At 44.6% G+C, this 24,109-nt stretch overlaps 1 pseudogene; it reads left to right on the forward strand.

Annotated features, from left to right (window-relative positions):
* Nucleotides 1-8,237: 8,237 nt before the first annotated feature.
* The window catches only part of LOC118376513 (signal-induced proliferation-associated 1-like protein 1), a 417,378-nt pseudogene continuing 401,506 nt past the window's right edge, over nt 8,238-24,109 (forward strand).

The following is a 24,109-nucleotide window of genomic DNA, read 5'->3' on the forward strand; positions in this document are numbered from 1 at the left end:
CTACTACCCCCTCTACATGCTACTACCCCGCTACATGCTACTATCCCCCTACATGCTACTACCCTCGACATGCTACTACACCCTCTACATGCTACTACCCTCGACATGCTACTACCCTCGACATGCTACTACCCTCGACATGCTACTACCCCCGACATGCTACTACCCCTACATGCTACTACCCCTCGACATGCTACTACCCTCGACATGCTACTACCCCCTCTACATGCTACTACCCCGCTACATGCTACTATCCCCTCTACATGCTACTACCCCCTACATGCTACTACCCCTCTACATGCTACTACCCCCTCTACATGCTACTACCCTCGACATGCTACTACCCTCTACATGCTACTACCCCCTCTACATGCTACTACCCCCTCTACATGCTACTACCCCGCTACATTTTACTCCCCCGCTACATGCTACTACCTCCGCTACATGCTACTACCCCCCTCTACATGCTACTACCCTCGACATGCTACTACTCCCCTCTACTTGCTACTACCCCCTCGACATGCTACTACCCCCTACATGCTACTACCCTCGACATGCTACTACCCTCTACAAGCTACTACCCCCTACATGCTACTACCCCGCTACATGCTACTACCCTCCACATGCTACTACCCTCTACATGTTACTACCCCCTCGACATGCTACTACCCCCTCGACATGCTACTACCCTCCACATGCTACTACCCCCACATGCTACTACCCCCCCTACATGCTACTACCCTCGACATGCTACTACCCCTACATGCTACACCCTGCTACATGCTACTACCCCGCTACATGCTACTACCCCCGACATGCTACTACCCCCTCTACATGCTACTACCCCCGCTACATGCTACTACCCCCGCTACATGCTACTACCCTCAACATGCTACTACCCCTCTACATGCTACTACCCCTCGACATGCTACTACCCCCTCTACATGCTGCTACCCTCTACATGCTACTACCCCCTCTACATGCTACTACCCCGCTACATGCTACTACCCCGCTACATGCTACTACCCCCTACATGCTACTACCCCCTACATGCTACTACCCCCTCGACATGCTACTACCCCCTACATGCTACTACCCTCCACATGCTACTACCCCTACATGCTACTACCCCCTCGACATGCTACTACCCCCTCTACATGCTACTACCCCTACATGCTACTACCCCCGCGACATGCTACTACCCCCTCTACATGCTACTACCCTCGACATGCTACTACCCCCTACATGCTACTACCCTCCACATGCTACTACCCTCCACATGCTACTACCCCCTCTACATGCTACTACCCCCTCTACATGCTACTACCCCCTCTACATGCTACTACCCCCTCTACATGCTACTACCCCTCTACATTCTACTACCCCCGCTACATTTCACTCCCCCCGCTACATGCTACTACCCCCGCTACATGCTACTATCCCCTCTACATGCTACTAGCCCCTCTACATGCTACTACCCCCGCTACATGCTACTACCCCCTCTACATGCTACTACCCCCTCTACATGCTACTACCCCCGCTACATTTTATTCCCCCGCTACATGCTACTACCCCCTCTACATGCTACTACCCCTCGACATGCTACTACCCCCTCTACATGCTACTACCCCCTCTACATGCTACTACCCCCGCTACATGCTACTACCCCCTCTACATGCTACTACCCCCTCGACATGCTACTACCCCCTCTACATGCTACTACCCCCTCTACATGCTACTACCCCCTCTACATGCTACTACCCCCTCGACATGCTACTACCCCCTCTACACTTTCCCGTCTGTGCCCCTGTACATGCTACTACCCCCTCTACATGCTAATACCCTCCACATGCCACTACCCTCTACATGCTACTACCCCCTCTTTATGCTACTACCCTCTACATGCTACTACCCTCTACTTGCTACTACCCCTCCACATGCTACTACCCCTCTACATGCTACTACCCCCTCTACATGCTACTACCCCGCTACATGCTACTACCCTCTACATGCTACTACCCCCTCGACATGCTACTACCCCCTCTACATGCTACTACCCCCTCTACATGCTACTACCCCTACATGCTACTACCCCCGCTACATGCTACTATCCCTCGACATGCTACTACCCCTACATGCTACTACCCCTCGACATGCTACTACCCCCTCGACATGCTACTACCCCTCGACATGCTACTACCCCCTACATGCTACTACCCCCTCGACATGCTACTACCCCTCGACATGCTACTACCCCTCTACATGCTACTACCCCGCTACATGCTACTATCCCCTACATGCTACTACCCCCTCTACATGCTACTACCCCCTCTACATGCTACTACCCCCTCTACATGCTACTACCCCCTCGACATGCTACTACCCCCTCTACATGCTACTACCCCCTCTACATGCTACTACCCCCTCTACATGCTACTACCCCCTACATTTTACTACCCCGCTACATGCTACTACCTCCGCTACATGCTACTACCCCCTACATGCTACTACCCCTCGACATGCTACTACCCCCTACTTGCTACTACCCTCGACATGCTACTACCCCTCTACATGCTACTACCCTCGACATGCTACTACCCCCTCTACATGCTACTACCCCCCTACATGCTACTACCCCGCTACATGCTACTACCCCTCCACATGCTACTACCCCCTCTACATGCTACTACCCCTCCACATGCTACTACCCCTCCACATGCTACTACCCTCCACATGCTACTACCCCCTCTACATGCTACTACCCCCTCGACATGCTACTACCCCTCTACATGCTACTACCCCGCTACATGCTACTACCCCGCTACATGCTACTACCCCCTCGACATGCTACTACCCCGCTACATGCTACTACCCCCGCTACATGCTACTACCCCGCAACATGCTAACATGCTACTACCCCCTCTACATGCTACTACCCCTCGACATGCTACTACCCCCTACATGCTGCTACCCCTCTACATGCTACTACCCCTCTACATGCTACTACCCCGCTACATGCTACTACCCCTCTACATGCTACTACCCTCTACATGCTACTACCCTCTACATGCTACTACCCCTCGACATGCTACTACCCTCTACATGCTACTACCCTCCACATGCTACTACCCCTCTACATGCTACTACCCTCGACATGCTACTACCCCTCTACATGCTACTACCCCCTACATGCTACTACCCCCCGCGACATGCTACTACCCCCTACATGCTACTACCCCCTCGACATGCTACTACCCCCTCTACATGCTACTACCCTCCACATGCTACTACCCTCCACATGCTACTACCCCCTCTACATGCTACTACCCCCTCTATGCTACTACCCCCTCTACATGCTACTACCCTCTACATGCTACTACCCCTCTACATTCTACTACCCCGCTACATTTCACTCCCCCGCTACATGCTACTACCCCGCTACATGCTACTATCCCCTCTACATGCTACTAGCCCCTCTACATGCTACTACCCCCGCTACATGCTACTACCCCCTCTACATGCTACTACCCCCTCTACATGCTACTACCCCCGCTACATTTTATTCCCCCGCTACATGCTACTACCCCTCTACATGCTACTACCCTCGACATGCTACTATCCCCTCTACATGCTACTACCCCCTCTACATGCTACTACCCCGCTACATGCTACTACCCCCTACATGCTACTACCCCTCGACATGCTACTACCCCCTCTACATGCTACTACCCCCTCTACATGCTACTACCCCCTCTACATGCTACTACCCCCTCTACATGCTACTACCCCCTCGACATGCTACTACCCCCTCTACACTTTCCCGTCTGTGCCCCTGTACATGCTACTACCCCCTCTACATGCTAATACCCCCTCCACATGCCACTACCCCCTCTACATGCTACTACCCCCTTTATGCTACTACCCCTCTACATGCTACTACCCCCTCTACATGCTACTACCCCCTCCACATGCTACTACCCCCTCGACATGCTACTACCCCCTCTACACTTTCCCGTCTGTGCCCCTGTACATGCTACTAACCCCTCTTTATGCTACTACCCCCTCTACATGCTACTACCCCCTCTACATGCTACTACCCCCTCTACATGCTACTACCCCCTCGACATGTACTATCCCCTCTACATGCTGCTACCCCCTCTACATGCTACTACCCCGCTACATTTTACTACCCCCGCTACATGCTACTACCCCCGCTACATTCTACTACCCCCTCTACATGCTACTACCCCCTCTACATGCTACTACCCCCGCTACATGCTACTACCCCCTCTACATGCTACTATCCCCTCGACATGCTACTACCCCCTCGACATGCTACTACACCCTCTACACTTTCCCGTCTGTGCCCCTGTACATGCTACTACCCCCTCTACATGCTAATACCCCCTCCACATGCCACTACCCCCTCTACATGCTACTACCCCCTCTTTATGCTACTACCCCCTCTACATGGTACTACCCCCTCGACATGCTACTACCCCCTCTACACTTTCCCTTTGTTCTTTCAATAAATACAAAATACATACAAAGCATAGCATGTTCCAGTGTTTGTTAGTTTGTCCTTATTTCTTCGTGGAAGAGCCACTAATCAACGCTCCATCGATGCTACAGGGCCGTTCTCCAACTCCTCTCAACAGCGATCATTTGGTCATTTTCTACAGGGTCGTTCTCCAACTCCTCTCGACAGCGATCATTTGGTCATTTTCTACAGGGTCGTTCTCCAACTCCTCTCGACAGCGATCATTTGGTAATTTTCTACAGGGCCGTTCTCCAACTCCTCTCAACAGCGATCATTTGGTCATTTTCTACAGGGTCGTTCTCCAACTCCTCTCAACAGCGATCATTTGGTCATTTTCTACAGGGTCGTTCTCCAACTCCTCTCGACAGCGATCATTTGGTCATTTTCTACAGGGTCGTTCTCCAACTCCTCTCGACAGCGATCATTTGGTCATTTTCTACAGAGCCGTTCTCCAACTCCTCTCAGTGATCATAAAGGTTAAATAAAGGGTAAATTAAAAGAAAATAAATAAAAACAGTGATCATTCTATAGGGTCGTATATTAGTTTGATCCTTCTCTAAAAGAGGGGCAACCGTTTGGCTCCACTCAGAGCCCCATTATAACGTTGTACATTCTGAGAGTATTCATCGTGCTCTGGTGTAAAACCAGACTAGAACCTGTAAAACCAGACTAGAACATACAGATTGTGCAGAATAGGCTACTTCTAATGCTAGAAAGAAAACAACAACAAGACATTTTTGTTCTCATGGTTTGTTCATCTTGTAACATGGTCAAACCCCTCAAACGTTCATTCACCAACCACACTGAGGAAGTAAAATTACATGGATTATTGTAGTGTAATGGATTTAGCACAAGATTCAGTGTAATGAACTATCCATGTGTGTCCCCTCGGTGATGGTATAGATAGCATTGTAGGGGTAGGTATTTTACCTTTATCTAACTAGGCAAGTCAGTTAAGAACAAATTCTTATTTCCAATGACGGCCTAGGAACAGTGGGTTTAACTGCCTGTTCAGGGGCAGAACGACAGATTTGTACATTGTCAGCTCGGGGGTTTGAACTTGCAACCTTCCGGTTACTAGTCCAACGCTCTTACCACTCATAATATTTATTGTTTCATAATTATTATGCTCCAAGATAACTTAATCCCAAGCAGCCGGGTGGCTTACCCGATAGCTGACCCTACACCTAACCCTAACCTTAACCCCAACTCCTAACCCCTGACCCTAAAATAGCCTTTTTTCCTTGTGGGTAAAATGTCCCCACTTGTCTGAATTTTCCTTGATTTTGTATCCTTGAGAACTTCTGCCCCCCCATGACAGATTGAAGTAGGTGTTATCAATATTCACGGTAATAATACTGGAATGGTGTGGGTTTTAATGAACATAGTCTGTCTCCCTTTGTTTCTATCAGATTATTATGTAATTCTGGGCTGTTCCGCAGCTCAGTGGAGGAGAGATAGGCCTGCCCATTCAGTCTCTGCTTTATCTGTGAAGTCAGCAATGATCAACTAGCGTGAGTGAGATAGAGAGAGTGTGAGAGAGAATGAGAGAACGAGTGCGATAGAGAGAGAATGAGAGAGATAGAGAATGAGAGAGATAGAGAGTGAGAGATAGAGAGAGAGAATGAGAGAGATAGAGAGTGAGAGAGATCGAGTGAGATAGAGAGAGAGAGAGCGAATGAGAGAGAGAAAAAACAAGAGAAAGAGAGAGAGAGAGACCTGACTTGGCTGTGACATAATCTACCATAGATACTTTAGGCCCAAAGTAATTTTTACACAAACTAGTCCTTTGTGTGTTCTGGCCCTGACCTTGCATGTTGCCTTGCTTGTTTCATGTCGGCGTTGTGTACAGTGTAGAAAGAAGTCAGTGATTCAAGGCACGTGTCATTGCATATTTACAAAACAAGTCCATCACATTAATTTTTTTTTATAGGTCTAGCCTACGTCTTATCACAAAACTGTTGGCACTGGAAGATAGATTACAATATAGCATTGGCTTTTTTCCTACACTGACTGCTGGTTCAGAGGGGTACTGTACACTGGAGTTGTTTACCGAGACGACATTGAATGTTCCTGAGTGGCCTACTTACAGTTTTAACTTAAATCGGCTTGAAAATCTATGGCAAGATTTGAAAATGGCTGTTTATTAATGATCAACAACCAATTTGACAGAGCTTGAAAAGTAAAAAAAAAAAACGAATTCAAATCCAGGTGTGCAAAGCTCTTAGAGACTTACCTAGAAGTCTCAACTGTAATCACTCTTAGAGACTTACCCAGAAGTCACAGCTGTAATCACTCTTAGAGACTTACCCAGAAAGACTCACAGCTGTAATCACTCTTAGAGACTTACCCAGAAATCACAGCTGTAATCACTCTTAGAGACTTACCCAAAAGACTCACAGCTGTAATCACTCTTAGAGACTTACCCAAAAGACTCACAGCTGTAATCACTCTTAGAGACTTACCCAGAAGTCACAGCTGTAATCACTCTTAGAGACTTACCTAGAAGTCTCAGCTGTAATCACTCTTAGAGACTTACCTAGAAGTCTCAGCTGTAATCACTCTTAGAGACTTACCCAGAAAGACTCACAGCTGTAATCACTCTTAGAGACTTACCCAGAAAGACTCACAGCTGTAATCACTCTTAGAGACTTACCTAGAAGTCTCAGCTGTAATCACTCTTAGAGACTTACCTAGAAGTCTCAGCTGTAATCACTCTTAGAGACTTACCTAGAAGTCTCAGCTGTAATCACTCTTAGAGACTTACCCAAAAGACTCACAGCTGTAATCACTCTTAGAGACTTACCCAGAAATCACAGCTGTAATCACTCTTAGAGACTTACCCGAAAGACTCACAGCTGTAATTGCTGCCAAAGATCATTCTAACATGTATTGGCTCAGAGTGTTGAATAATCATCTAATCAATATATATTAGTGTTTTATTATTCATTCATCTTTAACAAATTGTAAAAATAAAAATCCATGTTGACATTACAGAGTACTTGTTGAATTTTTATTTTAATCCAAATTTGTAACAACAAAATATGTAAATCCGGAAGCGGAAAAACAAGCCTGGGTAAATGGACCAATCATTTGCAAAATGTGCCACAGATACGTTTGATAACTTTAGACAAATTCACAGACAAGTTGTACAACAGAATGTAACATTTACCATGTAGGAAGTATTTTACCTGATGGTAAGATTGTGTATCAAAGTCTGAAAGTCTGTTTACCTGCTAATTAAGCTCGCTGCAACATTAGGCCTTACCAGTGAAACTGCTAAGATGAGATGAATGGCATCACCCCAGTGGAAAGTGAAAGCAACGGGGTGACGTTGACTATGAAATATCAGCTGTTTTGTAATTCTGCCCGAAAATGTTCCAGAAATGTCTTTGATTTTAACTAAGAAGAAACGCTAAAACGACAGAACCCCACCCACCAGAAATGTCTTTGATTTTAACTAAGAATAAATCTGAAATACCACCCCAGTTGCCATTGAATTGGTGGGATTCATTGCCTTCTCCGTTACACAGCAGTTTAGCTGGCTGCTGTTGCCAGAGCAACGGAACGGTCTCTCTTTCTCTCTCTCTCGCTCGCTCGCTCTCTCTCTCTCCATCCTTTTTCGCGTTATTTCCCTTCCAGTTTATCGCGAGAGTTGCTGCAGCGTTAAAGAGTTGACTTGCAGTGACCTCATCTCTCCAGCAGCTGCAGCGCGACCGAGGCGGAGGCTGTCAAGCAACTTTGTGTATGAACTTCCAAGTTTTGAACGATAGCAAAAAGGAAGGAGAAACTGGAGTAAAGGGAACAACGGATAAGAAAAGACAATACTATTTTGACGTTTTTTGTCGTGGTGAAAATCTAGAGACTCGACGCTCACCTTGTGGCCAAACATTGTGATAGAGGTTTTCCTGGAATCTGTGTCTCTCTGAGAACGGCGGAGGTGGGGAGAGGAAAGGTGAGTTTTCTGCTCCGGTTTTATTAATGACATCGCATGCCATGATGCACACTGTGCTGTGGCGAGGTGGAGAAAATATTCCGTTATTTTCAGAAAGCCCACGGATGTGTATTTGTGGTATGAGCTATACAGTTAGCTCATAAATGTACATGCCATTACTGTTCAATTGAAATCAGTTAATAAAGGTAGATGCAACAAACGTTAAGTTGAGGAGCAGCTGAAAATTGGGAGTGAAAAGTTTAGTTACGACGAAAGATGCACGTTGTGTTGTATTCATTCATTTGCTAGCCATGCATAACATCAAATCTATCGGCGACACACTGATGCAGATATATTTTGGACGTGTCTCCTGAAGCAGACCTTCGCACATCGAATCAAGTTGAATAATCTGATATTCGCGACAATTGTTTTCCCATCTCCCTCTCTCTCTCCTTCACAACAAGATGACCACGCGTTGCTGCTGGCTGACTGGAACCAGCTGTCCCCTTGGTTTGGGAATCATGGCATGTGGGGGCAACTCGATATGGTTTAGCACAATTTGATTGCTCATAATAACTAGCAGGTAGATTTGTTTTGTTTTATGCCAATATATAATAACGTTAGTGATATTGAAAGAATTAGGTATGACGTCTTTTGTATATTCATTGAATTGAAAATCTTCCCAGAAAATTCATATCGCACATTTCAGAACCCTTTAGTCCAAGTTATATCATGCTCGCAGCGAAGTTTACCCCCAGTCATTTTGTTGTCAGTCAGAAATGTGGACAACGACGGCCGTTGACAATAACAGGAACCAGAGATTAGATAAACATCATAACCATTTGTTTGATGCCTAATAGTGATTTTTTTTGGGTAATGGAACATTGCCACAGGGCCTCTTCTTGGGTTTTACATAGCTTCACCTGGCCACCTCACCTGGCCATCACTGGTATGGGTGTTACAACGTACCCCCAGGTGCCCCTAAAGCCCATACTGTAGGTAGGTATGGAATAAGAAGATTTGTATAGGGAAATAACTATATAATTAGAATGCTAATAATACCAGTAGTAATTTTAGTAGTCTCTCTATGGAAACATCCACATCACAAACTACTTGATCTCTCCATTTGACATCACTTATTTAGCCTCCTTATTTGTTGGCACTTCCTGTTTGTGTCAATCCCCCCGCTTCTTTTTTTTTTAAGACATCATTCTTCATTGAAGGCGGAACTTTGATGGATATGATGGTTGACCATTTTTGCATCACTATTTCTCGTCTGCAGGGTGCGTGGGTGGTGTTCTCATGCATTGTTGAGAAGACAAGCCAAGGCAGCAGAAGGGTGTGTGGGTGATTTATTTTTTTTTGTTGAGGGGCTTGTCTTTGAGGGGGGTAGGTTGTTCTAAAATCATTGGAATGTAGGAGTGAATAAGCAACAGTCACTTCAGTCAGATGAGACTTGTTTTACAGTAGTGGATACTGTTGCTCAAAAAAATCACAAAATAGACTTGTTATTTATAGAAATGCATTCCACAAGGCACTGCTTTGCTCTCATGGTGTTTTTATCTGAGTGTCATGATTACACCTGGTTGTGATGGTTAGGGGGAGGACGTAATCACCACAACGGCCCAGAACGGTAATTTGTTAGCCCCCCTCCAGTGCCTTGCCCTCCCTGTGTGTTACTGGTGGGTCGTCCACCTGTGGCGTGCGTGCAGCCTCTCTCCTCGGGGGGGATGGACACACGCGGTCGTAACAGCCTCTAAATGGATATGTCAACAGGAGCCCATCTGTATTCATTTGTCAGACTAGTGGTTGAGTGGTGTGGTTGGTTCAGCAGTGATTGGTTCAACATGTCTGGTTTTGAGAGAGGATTGAAAAACAACATAGCAGATTAATTTCAGGCAGCAGATAGATGGCTTTTAGATGCCGTCTGTCGTGCTGCCTGTTTGCGTCAAAATCCTAACACATTTGCAAATGAACATCTCATCTTCTCTGCTGTCGTCAATCTCATAATGCCAAGGCTGCCTGAGATCTGGGCTTTGTCCCAAATGGCAAACCTATGACGGGGATGGGCAACTGGCGGCCCACGTAAAATTACAAATACAATGCCTTCAAAGTATTCACACACCTTTTTCCACTTTAAAACAAAACATCTTCAAATAAATAGTTTTGACGATATTGAAAAACCATCCTGTGGCTTTTTCCAAATATCCAAGTATACAATGTATATGGTATACTGCCAAAGCCAAATCTATACACCCAGTCACGACAAAGGTACAGGTGTCCTTCCCTAACTCAGTTGCTGGAGAGGAAGGAAACCACTCAGGGGTTTCACCATGTGGCCAATGGTGACTTTAAAAACAGTTACTGAGTTTAATGTCTGTGATGGGAGACAACTGAGGATGAATCAACAACATTGTAGTTACTCCACAATACTAACCTAAATGACAGACTGAAAAGGAAGCTTTTACATTTATACAAATATTGTTTTTGCAACGAGGCACTAAGTAATACTGCAAAAAAATGTGGCAACGCTATTCACTTTTTGTCCAGAGTACAAAGTGTTTTATACAACACATTACTGAGTACCACTCTCCATATTTTCAAGCATAGTGGTGGCTGCATCCTGTTATGGGTATGCTTGTACTCATTAAGGACTGTATCCAGGTTTTTCAGGATAAAAACATTAATGGAATGGAGCTAATCACAGGCAAAATCCTAGAGGAAAACCTGGTTTCAGTCTGCTTTCTACCAAACACTGGGAGATGAATTCCCCTTTCAGCATGACGACAACCTTAAACACAAGGCCAAAAACACAAGCCCAAATATACACTGGAGTTGCTTATCAAGGAGATGGTGAATGCTTCTGTTTGACTTAAATCTGCTTGAATCTATGGCAAGACTTAAGTCATTTGTCTAGCAGTGATCAACAACCATAGCTTGAATAAAAAAATGTACAAATATTGTACATCCAGGTGTGCAAAGCTCATTTATTTATTTATTTATTTAACAAGTTCTCATTTACAATTGTGACCTGGCCAAGATAAACCAAAGCAGTTCTGACACAAACAACAACACAGAGTTACACATGGAGTAAAACAAACATACAGTCAATAATACAGTAGAAAAATAAGTCTATATACAATGTGAGCAAGTGAGGTGAGATAAGGGAGGTAAAGGGAGACTCTCTTAGAGACTTAACACAAAGACTCAAAGCTATAATCCTTGCCGAAGGTGACTCTAACTTGTATTGACTCGGGATGAGAATACTGGGATATTTCTGTATTTCATTTTTTTCAATAAATTAGCAAATGTCTAAACACGTTTCCACTGACATTATGATGTCAGTGTGTCGATGAGTGAGAAAATATATATTCAACACATTGTGAATTCGCGCTGTAACACAACTAAATGTCAAGGGGTATGAATAATTTTCTCAAGTGTGTGTGTGTGAGTGTACGTACATCTAAAGGTTCTCAGTCACGTCTCAACTTCCTGTTGAGAGGTAGAATAGTAGAATACACATGGTGCATATTTGAACATTTGGGGTGTGCATCAGCGGCAACAACATTTTGCTTAGTGCCGGCTCGGACTGCATGTCTGGGTTCGTTATGTCAGGGTTCAGACCAGCCATTGTGAGAAGGAAGATTTTAAACATGGTTTTTACATCACCATCCACATACAGTACACATTCCATACCACTGTGAAACACAACCCATAACATATAATCATAATTGTATACATGGCTGACCCCCCCCCCAAGAAAAAAACCCAATAACTTTAACAATCAGACCACGAAACCAATTTACAAAGAACGGAGCAGGAGCAGTTAACACATCTTCTGATTTTATTATAATCTCTCCTACAGTAACTGTTCCCTCAATTGCGGTTACTTGACAGAGACTGATTTATTTTTATTTTTAAAAGGAGCAAGATAAATCTTTTTCTCAAGAGTGTAAAACTGGATAAGAGGGCCTATTAAATGATTCTGTACAAAGAGGATCTCCTCTGTAGCCACTCCACTGCCGAGCCACCCAGAAACTATAAGCATTTACAGCAGAGACGTCCCATTCCCTAACCTCCGTACTCCGTGAGGACAGGAGGAGATTTTTATAGCTGGAGGGTAAATGTGGATGACGTGGGCAGCATAACACAAGAGGAGAGGGGGGGAAGGGGGGGAGGAATGAGGAGAAGAGAGATGCATGGGGTATCATAAGTACCCCCATTAGATTTATTCACATTGTGTTACAAAGTGGGATTAAAATGGATTGAATTTTTTTTTTTTTTTGTTGCCCACAATCTACATACAAAACACTAATATACCTTGATTTAGATAAGTATCCATCCCAAGTTTTAAGATGGATTAGTTACATGTACGGGATACACATGGCATCCACTGTCGAACAAAAATGCTTACTTCCATTTCCCCACTGAGTAAATCAATATATTTCTGGCAAATCAGACCACAACTCTATTCTTCTGCTTCCTGCTTACAAGCAAAAACTCAAAACAGGAAGTACCGGTGACGCACTCAATACAGAAGTGGTCCGATGAAGCGGATGCTAAGCAACAGGACTGTTTCGCGAGTACAGACTGGAATATGTTCTGGGATTCATCCGATTTTTAACGTTGAGTTTACCACATCAGTCACCGACTTCATTAAGAAGTGAATGGACGACTTCGTCCCCACTGTGACCTCACAGTGCATTCGGAAAGTATTCAGACCCCTTCCCGTTGGACTTTTTCCACATTTGGTTACATTACAGCCTTATTCTAAAATGTATAAAATATTTTTTTACCCTCATCAATTTACACACAATAACCCATAATGACAAAGTGAAAATTGTTTTTTACAAATTTTTGCAAATGTATAAAAACACAAACGGATTGCTTTTGAATTAATTTGACCTTTTTTATTTTAATTTTATTTATTTAACCAGGTAGGCGAGTTGAGAACAAGTTCTCATTTACAACTGCAACCTGGCCAAGATAAAGCATAGCAGTTCAACACATACATCAAACACACAGAGTTACACATGGAATAAACAAAACATACAGTTAATAATACAGTAGAACAATTATTAACTTGACAAGTCATTTAAGAACAATTTCTTATTTTTCAATGACGGCCTTGGAACAGTGGGTTAACTGCCTTGTTCAACTCGGGGATTCAATCTTGCAGCCTTTTGATTACTAGTCCAATGCTCTAACCACCAGGCTACCTGGAAATATTGTTTCAGACCCTTTGCTATAAGACTTGAAATTGAGCTCAGGTGCATCCTGTTTCCATTGATCATCCTTGAGATGTTTCTACAACTTGCTTGGAATCCACCTGTAGTAAATTCAATTGATTGGACATGATTTGGAAAGGCACATACCTGTCTATATAAGGTCCTGCAGTTGACAGTGCATGTCAGAGCAAAAACCAAGCCATGAGAATTGTCTGTAGAGCTCCGAGACAGGATTGTGTCGCGGCATAGCTCTGTGGAAGGGTACCAAACAATGTCGGCAGCATTGAAGGTCCCCAAGAACACAATGGCCCCCATAATTCTTAAATGGAAAAAGTTTGGAACCACCAAGACTCTTCCTAGAGCTGGCTGTCCGGCCAAACTGAGAAATGGGGGGAGAAGGGCATTGGTCAGGGAAGTGATCAAGAACCCATGGTGACTCGTGACAGAGCTCAAGAGTTCCTCTCTGGAGATGGTTGTCCTTCTGGCAGGTTCTTCCATCCCTGCAGCACTCCAATCAGACTTTTTATAGTAGAGTGGCCATATGGAAGTCACTCTTCAGTAAAAGGCACATGCCAGCCCACTTGGAGTTTGCCAAAATGCACCTAAAGGACTCTCAGACCATGAGAAACAAGATTCTCTGGAATTTATTCTCAAGAATAAACTTTTTGGCCTGAATGCCAAGTGTCACATCTGGAGGAAACCTGGCACCATCCCTACGGTGAAGCATGGTGGTGGCAGCATCATGCTGGGAGGATGTTTTTCAGTGGCAGGGACTGGGAGACTAGTCAGGATCAAGGGAAAGATGAATGGAGCAAAGTACAGAGATCCTTGATGAAAAACTGCTCCAGAGCACTCAGGACCTCCGACTGGGGCGAAGGTTTACCTTCCAACAGGACAACGACTCTAAGCGCACAGCCAAGGCAACGCAGGAGCGGCTTCGGGACAAGTCTCTGAATGTCCTTGAGTGGCCCAGCCAAAACATCTCTGGAGAGACCTGAAAATAGCTGTGCAGCAATGCTCCCCAGCTTTGACAGCACTTGAGAGGATCTGCAGAGAAGAATGGGAGAAACTCTCCAAAGACCGGTGTGCCAAGCTTGTAGCTTTATACCCAAGAAGATTTGAGGCTGTCATCGCATTTCTAAACCTCATGGGGTATTAAGTGTAGATTGATGGGGTGGGAAAAACAATCAATTTTAGAATAATGGGTTTGAATACTTTACGAATGCACTGTACACGGAAGAAGCCATGGATTACAGGCAACATCCGCACTGAGCTAAAGGCTAAAGGCTAAAGCTGCCGCTTTCATGGAGCGGGACACTAATCCGAATACTTATAAGAAATCCCGCTACTACCTCTGAGTAGCCATCAAACAGGCAAAGCGTCAATACAGGACTTAGATCAAAACCTACTGGCACTGATGCTCAACGGATGTGGCAGGGCTCGCAAACTATCACGGATTACAAAAGGAAACCCAGCCGCGAACTGCCCAGCAATGCTAAATGCCTTCTATGCTGGCTTCGACGCAAGCAACGCTGAACCACGCATGAGAGCACCAGCTGTTCCAGATGACTGTGTGATCTCGATCTCTGTAGCCGATGTGAGTAAGACGTTTTAAACAGGTTAACATTCGCCAAGGCCGCGGGGCCAGACTGAATACCAGGACACGTATTCCGAGCATGCGCCTTCACTGACATTTTCTACCTATCCCTGACCTGCTCCCAACACCATCATCGAGTTTGGCAATGACATGCCGGTGGTGGGGACTGATCACCGACAAAGGAAAAGGACTGGTAAAGTAAGCATTTCACTATTGGTCTACACCTGTTGTTTATGAAACGTGACAAATAAAATTATATTTGATGTTAGAAACAACATTTTGGTAGCGAGTCTCTAAGAGCTTTGTACACCTGGATTGTGAAATATTTGTCCATTTAAAAAAAAAAAATTTGTAAGACATTCGCTGGCTTGTTGGTAAGCGACTCCAGTGTAGATTTGGCCTTGTGTTGTAGGTTATTGTCCTGCTGAAAGGGGAATTCCTCTCCCAGTGTCTAGTGGAAAGCAGACTGAAGCAGGTTGTCCTATAGGATTTTGCCTGTGCTTAGCTCTGTCCTGTTTCTGTTTATCCTGACAATCCCCAGTCTTTTGCTGATGTCAAGCATAACCACCCATATCGTGATGCAGTGATTTACCATATAAGGAGATGTGTTCGATTTGCCCCATATCGTGATGCAGTGATTTACCATATAAGGAGATGTGTTCGATTTGCCCCATATCGTGATGCAGTGATTTACCATATAAGGAGATGTGTTCGATTTGCCCCATATCGTGATGCAGTGATTTACCATATAAGGAGATGTGTTCGATTTGCCCCATATCGTGATGCAGTGATTTACCATATGAGGAAATGTGTTCGATTTGCCCCATATCGTGATGCAGTGATTTACCATATAAGGAGATGTGTTCGATTTGCCCCATATCGTGATGCAGTGATTTACCATATGAGGAGATATGTTTGGGGCAAATCGAACACAAAGCTTTGCATTTAGGCCAAAAAATGTATTTTATTTGACGTGTTTTCTTGCAGTTTAACATCCTTGTTTCAAACAGGATCCATGTATAGTAATATTTTGTATTTTCGTCATTTAGGTCGTTATTATGGAGAAGCTACAATGTTGTTGATCCAGCCTCAGTTTTCTCCCATCACAGCCATTAAACTCTGTAGCTTATTTAAAATCACCAATGACCTCATGGTGAACTCCCTGAACAGTTTCCTTCCATCGCAGCCATTAAACTCTGTAGCTTATTTAAAATCACCAATGACCTCATGGTGAACTCCCTGAACAGTTTCCTTCCAGTCCCGCAGTTCAGTTCAGAAGGACGACTGTATCTTTGTTGTGTCTGGGGGGGGGGTTTAATACATCACCCACAACATCTTTATTAACTAGACCATGCTTATTCATGGTCTGATGTTGTTATTGTTACCCAACTACCAATCACTGGCCTTCTTTATGAGACTTTCAAAAAAGCTCAAAAAAAAAAAGCTTTTGTAGTTGAATCTGTGCTTCAAATGAATTCGATACTTGGGTACCTTACAGATGTTGTATCTATGCAGGACTGAGGAAGGGGTAGCCTTGTCATTCAAAAATCATGTCAATCCCTATTATTCACACAAAGGAAGTCTATGTTTTTCAGATAGTTGAAATAAGTGTGGTTCAAAGGAGTAGTAAAGCTTTGTTTTACAATTTAAAATCTAATTTTTTTATTTATTTTAAATACGTAAATGGAGCCTCACCCGAACTGGTGTACTGCATTTCTCTGTTCCAGTAGAAGGGTGGGGAGGGGCGCGAGAGGAGCAAGGGGAGGGGCGCGAGAGGAGCAAGGGGAGGGGCGCGAGAGGAGCAAAGGGAGGGGCGCGAGAGGAGCAAGGGGAGGGGCGCGAGAGAGGAGCAGGGAGAGGAGCAGGGGAGGGGCGCGAGAGGAGCAGGGGAGGGGCGCGAGAGGAGCAGGGGCGCGAGAGAGGAGCAGGGGGATGAGCGTGAGAGGGGTGCGAGAGAGGAGCAAGGGGGAGGGGCGCGAGAGAGGAGCAGGGGGAGGGGCGCGAGAGAGGAGCAGGGGGATGAGCGTGAGAGGGGGAGGGGCGCGAGAGGAGCAGGGGGAGGGGCAAGAGAGAGGAGCAGGGGGAGGGGTGCGAGAGGAGCTGTCTATAAGCTAGCTGGCTACGGTAGCTGTCTCAATAAGCTAGCTGGCTACGGTAGCTCTCTTAATAAGCTAGCTGGCTACGGTAGCTCTCTTAATAAGCTAGCTGGCTACGGTAGCTCTCTTAATAAGCTAGCTGGCTACGGTAGCTGTCTGAATAAGCTAGCTGGCTACGGTAGCTGTCTCAATAAGCTAGCTGGCTACGGTAGCTGTCTGAATAAGCTAGCTGGCTACGGTAGCTGTCTCAATAAGCTAGCTAAAGTAGCAAGGCTAATTGAGGCTATTTTGCTATGCTCCCCGTAGGCAACTTGTGTAATGAAACAACAGCCTTCCTGTTGTTTGATCATTGTCGTATACTACTTCTGATTTAGCCAACTTAATTCTGTAAATTTAATTCCATTTTGCATTGATTTATAAATCTCTCACTTCACTTGCTACACATGGAACCTCTGACCTTTTTAAAAACATCTATTTAAAAAAAAAAAGGAAAAAACTCTCCCATGTAATTGAATACTAATGTCCATTTGATTATAACCATTCCCACCTCTAGTCCATGTAATATATTATGTAATTTGTTCAACCAAATTTGACTCCTGACCTAAGATGTGCTTGCCTGAACAAGGAGGTTGAATTCTTATGCAGCAACTATATTTTAGTTATTTAATTTCCCCACTTTGTAATGCAAATGTTTATTTATTGATACAAGGGAAGTGAATACTTATGATACTCACTCTAGGGAAGAGATGTTGAGGAGAAGAGTGGGAGTTGAGGGTTATATGTATATATAAAAAATAGAGGAGTGAGAGTTGAGTGTAAAATATATATATATTAGTGCCTGTATTTAGTTTTCATGCGAGTGAGGGCCGAGAATCCACTCTCACATAGGTACCTGGTTGCGAAGGGCATCAGTGTCTTAACAGCTTGATTTGCCAAGGCAGGACACTCTGAACGCAGCCCAATCCATAAATTTGGCAGTGGCTTCTGATTTAAATCTATTTTCACAGAACCGCTTGTTGCAATTTCGATGAGTCTCTCTTGTTCATATATCGGTAAGTGGACTGGAGGCAGGGCATGAAAGGGATAACGAATCCAGTTGTTTGCGTCATCCGTTTCGGGGAAAGTACCTGTGTAATTGAGTACCCAGGTCACTCAGGTGCTTCGCTATATCACATTTGTCTGTAAGCTTGAGTTCATTTGCACACTAAAAAAATCATACAATGATGGAAAGACCTGTGTGTTGTCCTTGTTAATGCAGACAGAGAAGACCTGTGTGTTGTCCTTGTTAATGCAGACAGAAAAGTGCTCCAACTTCTTAATCAAAGCCTCAATTTTGTCCCACACATTGAATATAGTTGCGGAGAGTCCCTGTAATCCTAGATTCAGATCATTCAGGTGAGAAAAAACATCACCCAGATAGGTCAGTCGTGTGAGAAACTCATCATCATCCAAGAGGTCAGACAGGTGAAAAACATCACCCAGATAGGTCAGTCGTGTGAGAAACTCATCATCATCCAAGAGGTCAGACAGGTGAAAAACATCACCCAGATAGGTCAGTCGTGTGAGAAACTCATCATCATCCAAGAGGTCAGACAGGTGAAAAACATCACCCAGATAGGTCAGTCGTGTGAGAAACTCATCATCATCCAAGAGGTCAGACAGGTGAAAAACATCACCCAGATAGGTCAGTCGTGTGAGAAACTCATCATCATCCAAGAGGTCAGACAGGTGAAAAACATCACCCAGATAGGTCAGTCGTGTGAGAAACTCATCATCATCCAAGAGGTCAGACAGGTGAAAAACATCACCCAGATAGGACAGTCGTGTGAGTCTCTCAATTAAAAGAAACGTGTCAACACTTTTCCCCTTGATAACCAGAGCTCTTCTGTATGTTGTAAAAGCGTTACATGGTCGCTGCCCATATCATTGCATAATGCAGAAAATACGAGGGACTTCAGGGGCCTTGCTTTAACAAAGTTAAGCGTTTTCATTGAAGTGTCCAAAATGTCTCTTCAAGCTTTCAGGCATTCTCTTGGCAGCAAGAGCCTCTCGGTGGATGCTGCAGTGGTGTCGTCTGGAGCTACTGCTTCCACGCGTGTTACCACTCCACTATGTCTCCCTGTCATGGCTTTTGCGCCATCAGTACAGATAACAACACATCTTGACCACCAAAGTCCATTTGATGTCACAAAGCTTGTCCAGTACTTTAAACATATCCTCTCATGTTGTCCTGGTTTCCAGTGGTTTGCAGAAGAGGATGTCTTCTTTAATTGACCCCCCCCCCCCATAAACGTAACCGATATATACCAGGAGCTGTGCCAGTTCAGTCTTACTACTCAAGTCCTCTTTATTCTTGCTCAAAAAAACTCCCGTGGCTTATTTTTCAAATTGTCATGTTTCGTTTTCTTAATGTCTGCGCAAGAGTGAAGGTTTCCTGTGAGAGAGTAACGGTTAATGTGATTGGATGTTAATTATTTGACTAGCCTACCTGTATTTGACATTGGTTTTATTTCGCTGAACACCCAGATGGTTTCATTTGATTTTTGGTAGTGAAACGAGGCTACTCGGGTGGGTGGGGACCTCACCCAAATGTAAAGCCCCGTTGGAAAATATAAATGTACTGTTTGAAAATGTGAATCACATTTTTATTTGGCGTACTCCAGTTTGGGAAGACCTGGACTGGTGAGATGGAGGGAGAGAGAATTGACTGAGACTAGAGTAAAACATGTCGGGTCACCCTCCCATTACCTCTCCTCTATATGGACAGAGATAGACCTATAGGGAGGGGGGAGATCTATAGGGAGGGTGTAGACAGAGATGGACCTATAGGGAGAGAGAGGGGGGTATAGACCTATAGGGAATGGGATGGGAGGGTATAGACAGAGAGACCTATGGGGAGAGGTTCCTACTTTCGTTTAATCTCAACACTTTGCAGGCAAGGTGGCCAGAATCAAGCTTGAAATGGGGTATCACTAACTGAAGAGAGTGGAGGCTTGAAATGGGGTATCACTAACTGAAGAGAGTGGAGGCTTGAAATGGGGTATCACTGACTGAAGAGAGTGGAGGCTTGAAATGGGGTATCACTAACTGAAGAGAGTGGAGGCTTGAAATGGGGTATCACTAACTGAAGAGAGTGGAGGCTTGAAATGGGGTATCACTAACTGAAGAGAGTGGAGGCTTGAAATGGGGTATCACTAACTGAAGAGAGTGGGGGCTTGAAATGGGGTATCACTAACTGAAGAGAGTGGGGGCTTGAAATGGGGTATCACTAACTGAAGAGAGTGGAGGCTTGAAATGGGGTATCACTGACTGAAGAGAGTGGAGGCTTGAAATGGGGTATCACTAACTGAAGAGAGTGGAGGCTTGAAATGGGGTATCACTAACTGAAGAGAGTGGAGGCTTGAAATGGGGTATCACTAACTGAAGAGAGTGGAGGCTTGAAATGGGGTATCACTAACTGAAGAGAGTGGGGGCTTGAAATGGGGTATCACTAACTGAAGAGAGTGGGGGCTTGAAATGGGGTATCACTAACTGAAGAGAGTGGGGGGAGGCTTGAAATGGGGTATCACTAACTGAAGAGAGTGGAGGCTTGAAATGGGGTATCACTGACTGAAGAGAGTGGGGGCTTGAAATGGGGTATCACTAACTGAAGAGAGTGGAGGCTTGAAATGGGGTATCACTAACTGAAGAGAGTGGAGGCTTGAAATGGGGTATCACTAACTGAAGAGAGTGGGGGCTTGAAATGGGGTATCACTAACTGAAGAGAGTGGAGGCTTGAAATGGGGTATCACTAACTGAAGAGAGTGGAGGCTTGAAATGGGGTATCACTAACTGAAGAGAGTGGAGGCTTGAAATGGGGTATCACTAACTGAAGAGGGTAGGGGCTTGAAATGGGGTATCACTAACTGAAGAGGGTAGGGGCTTGAAATGGGGTATCACTAACTGAAGAGAGTGGAGGCTTGAAATGGGGTATCACTAACTGAAGAGAGTGGAGGCTTGAAATGGGGTATCACTAACTGAAGAGAGTGGAGGCTTGAAATGGGGTATCACTAACTGAAGAGAGTGGAGGCTTGAAATGTCTTCTTTTCCCTGACTTTGAGTGCTGGCCAAATAGTTCTGTGGTTTGCATCCCGAGTGGCACCCTAGTTGGTGCACTACTTTTGACCAGGGCCAGGACTCCTTTCAAAAGTAGTGCACTAAACAAGGAATAGGGTGCCATTTTTTTAGGATGCAGCGAGAGTGTGTGAGTGAAGCCACTGCCAAAACCCCTGCCTTGCCTCCCTGGCTGTCCTACTTACATCTAGGAGGCTTTAAATAAGAATGAGCACCCGCTTGGAATGGTCAGAGTGACATGTTAGTCAGTTAGTTTGGAATTAAATCTCTGATTTGATTTAGCCTGTGGTACTGTGCATTACAGGGAAAAGTGGAATTGGTATTTAAGCTACTTTCTGGAGTGACTGAATTGAAATGGAATTGATCCCAACTCCTGGCGCATTAGCTGTTTCTTCTCTTGCCATTGGGTTTAAAACACAGTGACACACAGTGACACACACACACACACACACACACAATGTGGTTAATGAAGATCTAGCCTTTCAGAACTAGCTTTAGATGTTGCTCAACCACTGTACGTCTGAATAGCCTTGATAATCCTACTGCTGTCAATCTCCCAGCTAGACGTCTTTCTGTCTCTCTCTCACCCATCCAGGAGTCTCTCTCTGTCTCCCCCTCTCCCAGGCATCTAATCTCTTTCCCTCTATCTCACTGACCCACCCTTATCTTCTCTAGCTAAGCAAGTTGTTATGCTATCTATAGCTAAGCTATACTGAACAAAAATATGAACACAACATGCAACCATTTTGAAAGATGAAAAATATAAAAATATAATTTTATCGGTCACACACATTTTTAGCAGATGTCATGGCACATCAATTTGCAATAACGACAAATAGAAATCAACTGGATGGTGTTCAGAGATAGATGGGATAGGTTGAGGGTAGCTGAAGGACTGGATGGTGTTCAGAGATGGATGGGAGGGGTTGAGGGTAGCTGAAGGACTGGATGGTGTTCAGAGATAGATGGGAGGGGTTGAGGGTAGCTGAAGGACTGGATGGTGTTCAGAGATAGATGGGATAGGTTGAGGGGAGCTGAAGGACTGGATGGTGTTCAGAGATAGATGGGAGGGGTTGAGGGTAGCTGAAGGACTGGATGGTGTTCAGAGATAGATGGGATAGGTTGAGGGTAGCTGAAGGATGGGACTGGATGGTGTTCAGAGATGGATGGGATAGGTTGAGGGTAGCTGAAGGATGGGACTGGATGGTGTTCAGAGATGGATGGGAGGGGTTGAGGGTAGCTGAAGGACTGGATGGTGTTCAGAGATAGATGGGATAGGTTGAGGGTAGCTGAAGGACTGGATGGTGTTCAGAGATAGATGGGAGGGGTTGAGGGTAGCTGAAGGACTGGATGGTGTTCAGAGATCAATGGGAGGGGTTGAGGGTAGCTGAAGGACTGGATGGTGTTCAGAGATCAATGGGAGGGGTTGAGGGGAGCTGAAGGACTGGATGGTGTTCAGAGATAAATGGGAGGGGTTGAGGGTAGCTGAAGGATGGGACTAAAAACAAACCAAAAGATAACTATTGTAAAAAAATATATATATATCGTATGTATAAGCTGGAAGTAGTGTTAAGTGTTCATTAGTTTACTCCAATTAGGGGAGGGTTGGTAGGGTTAAGGGAAAATAACTTTTGACTGGTAGTGTGAGTGTTGGGCGATTTTTATATCAATAATTATCGAGGTAATTTACTTCCCTGAATAACGATTTAAAAACATTTTAGATTCATTTTCGAAATTGTCGAAATAGAATAATTAGGTACAGCAGTTCACCTCTGTGACGCAGCAGGAAGGTGCGGAGAAGTGACAATATGCACGTGGAGAGGTATACGCCCACTAAAAAACATTTAGCACCTTGAGTGATGGAGTAGCCACTATTAACCATGACAAATGAGTGATTTTTTTTTTTAGGCTAAAACAGTGGCGATGATAGCCATGGAGAAGGAGCAGCTTCACATGAAGAAATTATTGATGAAAAAGGGTTAAACTGTTTCAGTAATTTGGAAGTGTTTTGGCTTTTTGAAGTCCGACAAAGAGCAGAGCAAATGTTCGGTGCAAATTGTGGCTACCAAGTCTGGTAATACGGCACACCTTTCTCAACATCTGAAGCAAAATCACTGTTTGGAACATGCAGGAAGTTAATGTGCTACGGTATTGATAAACGCCCCTCAAAGCACCAGCCAATCGAGGAGCAGTCAACACAGACAGCGTTTGTGCCCAACAAGCAAATGTCAAAAAGACAAAGACATCACAAATGCTATTATGCATTGCATTGCTAAGGACATGCTACCAATTAGCACAGTCGAAAAGGAAGGTTTCAAGAGGCTTGTCAATTTAATTGACCCCAGGTGCGTGTTCCCTGGCTGCAAACATGGAACAATTTTCCTTCAAGTATAATTTTATGTGTAGCTCACATGATTATATATATATATTTTTTTACCTTTATTTAACTAGGCAAGTCGGTTAAGAACAACATCTTATTTACAATGACGACCTATCAGGGAACAGTGGGTTAACTGCCTGTTCAGGGGTAGAACGACAGATTTTTACTTTGTCAGCTTGGAGGATTCGATCTTGCAATCTTTGTTATTTGCCCGACGCACT

The sequence above is a fragment of the Oncorhynchus keta genome, chromosome 19 (assembly GCF_023373465.1).
Source record: "Oncorhynchus keta strain PuntledgeMale-10-30-2019 chromosome 19, Oket_V2, whole genome shotgun sequence".
NCBI classification, from domain to species: Eukaryota; Metazoa; Chordata; class Actinopteri; order Salmoniformes; family Salmonidae; genus Oncorhynchus; species Oncorhynchus keta.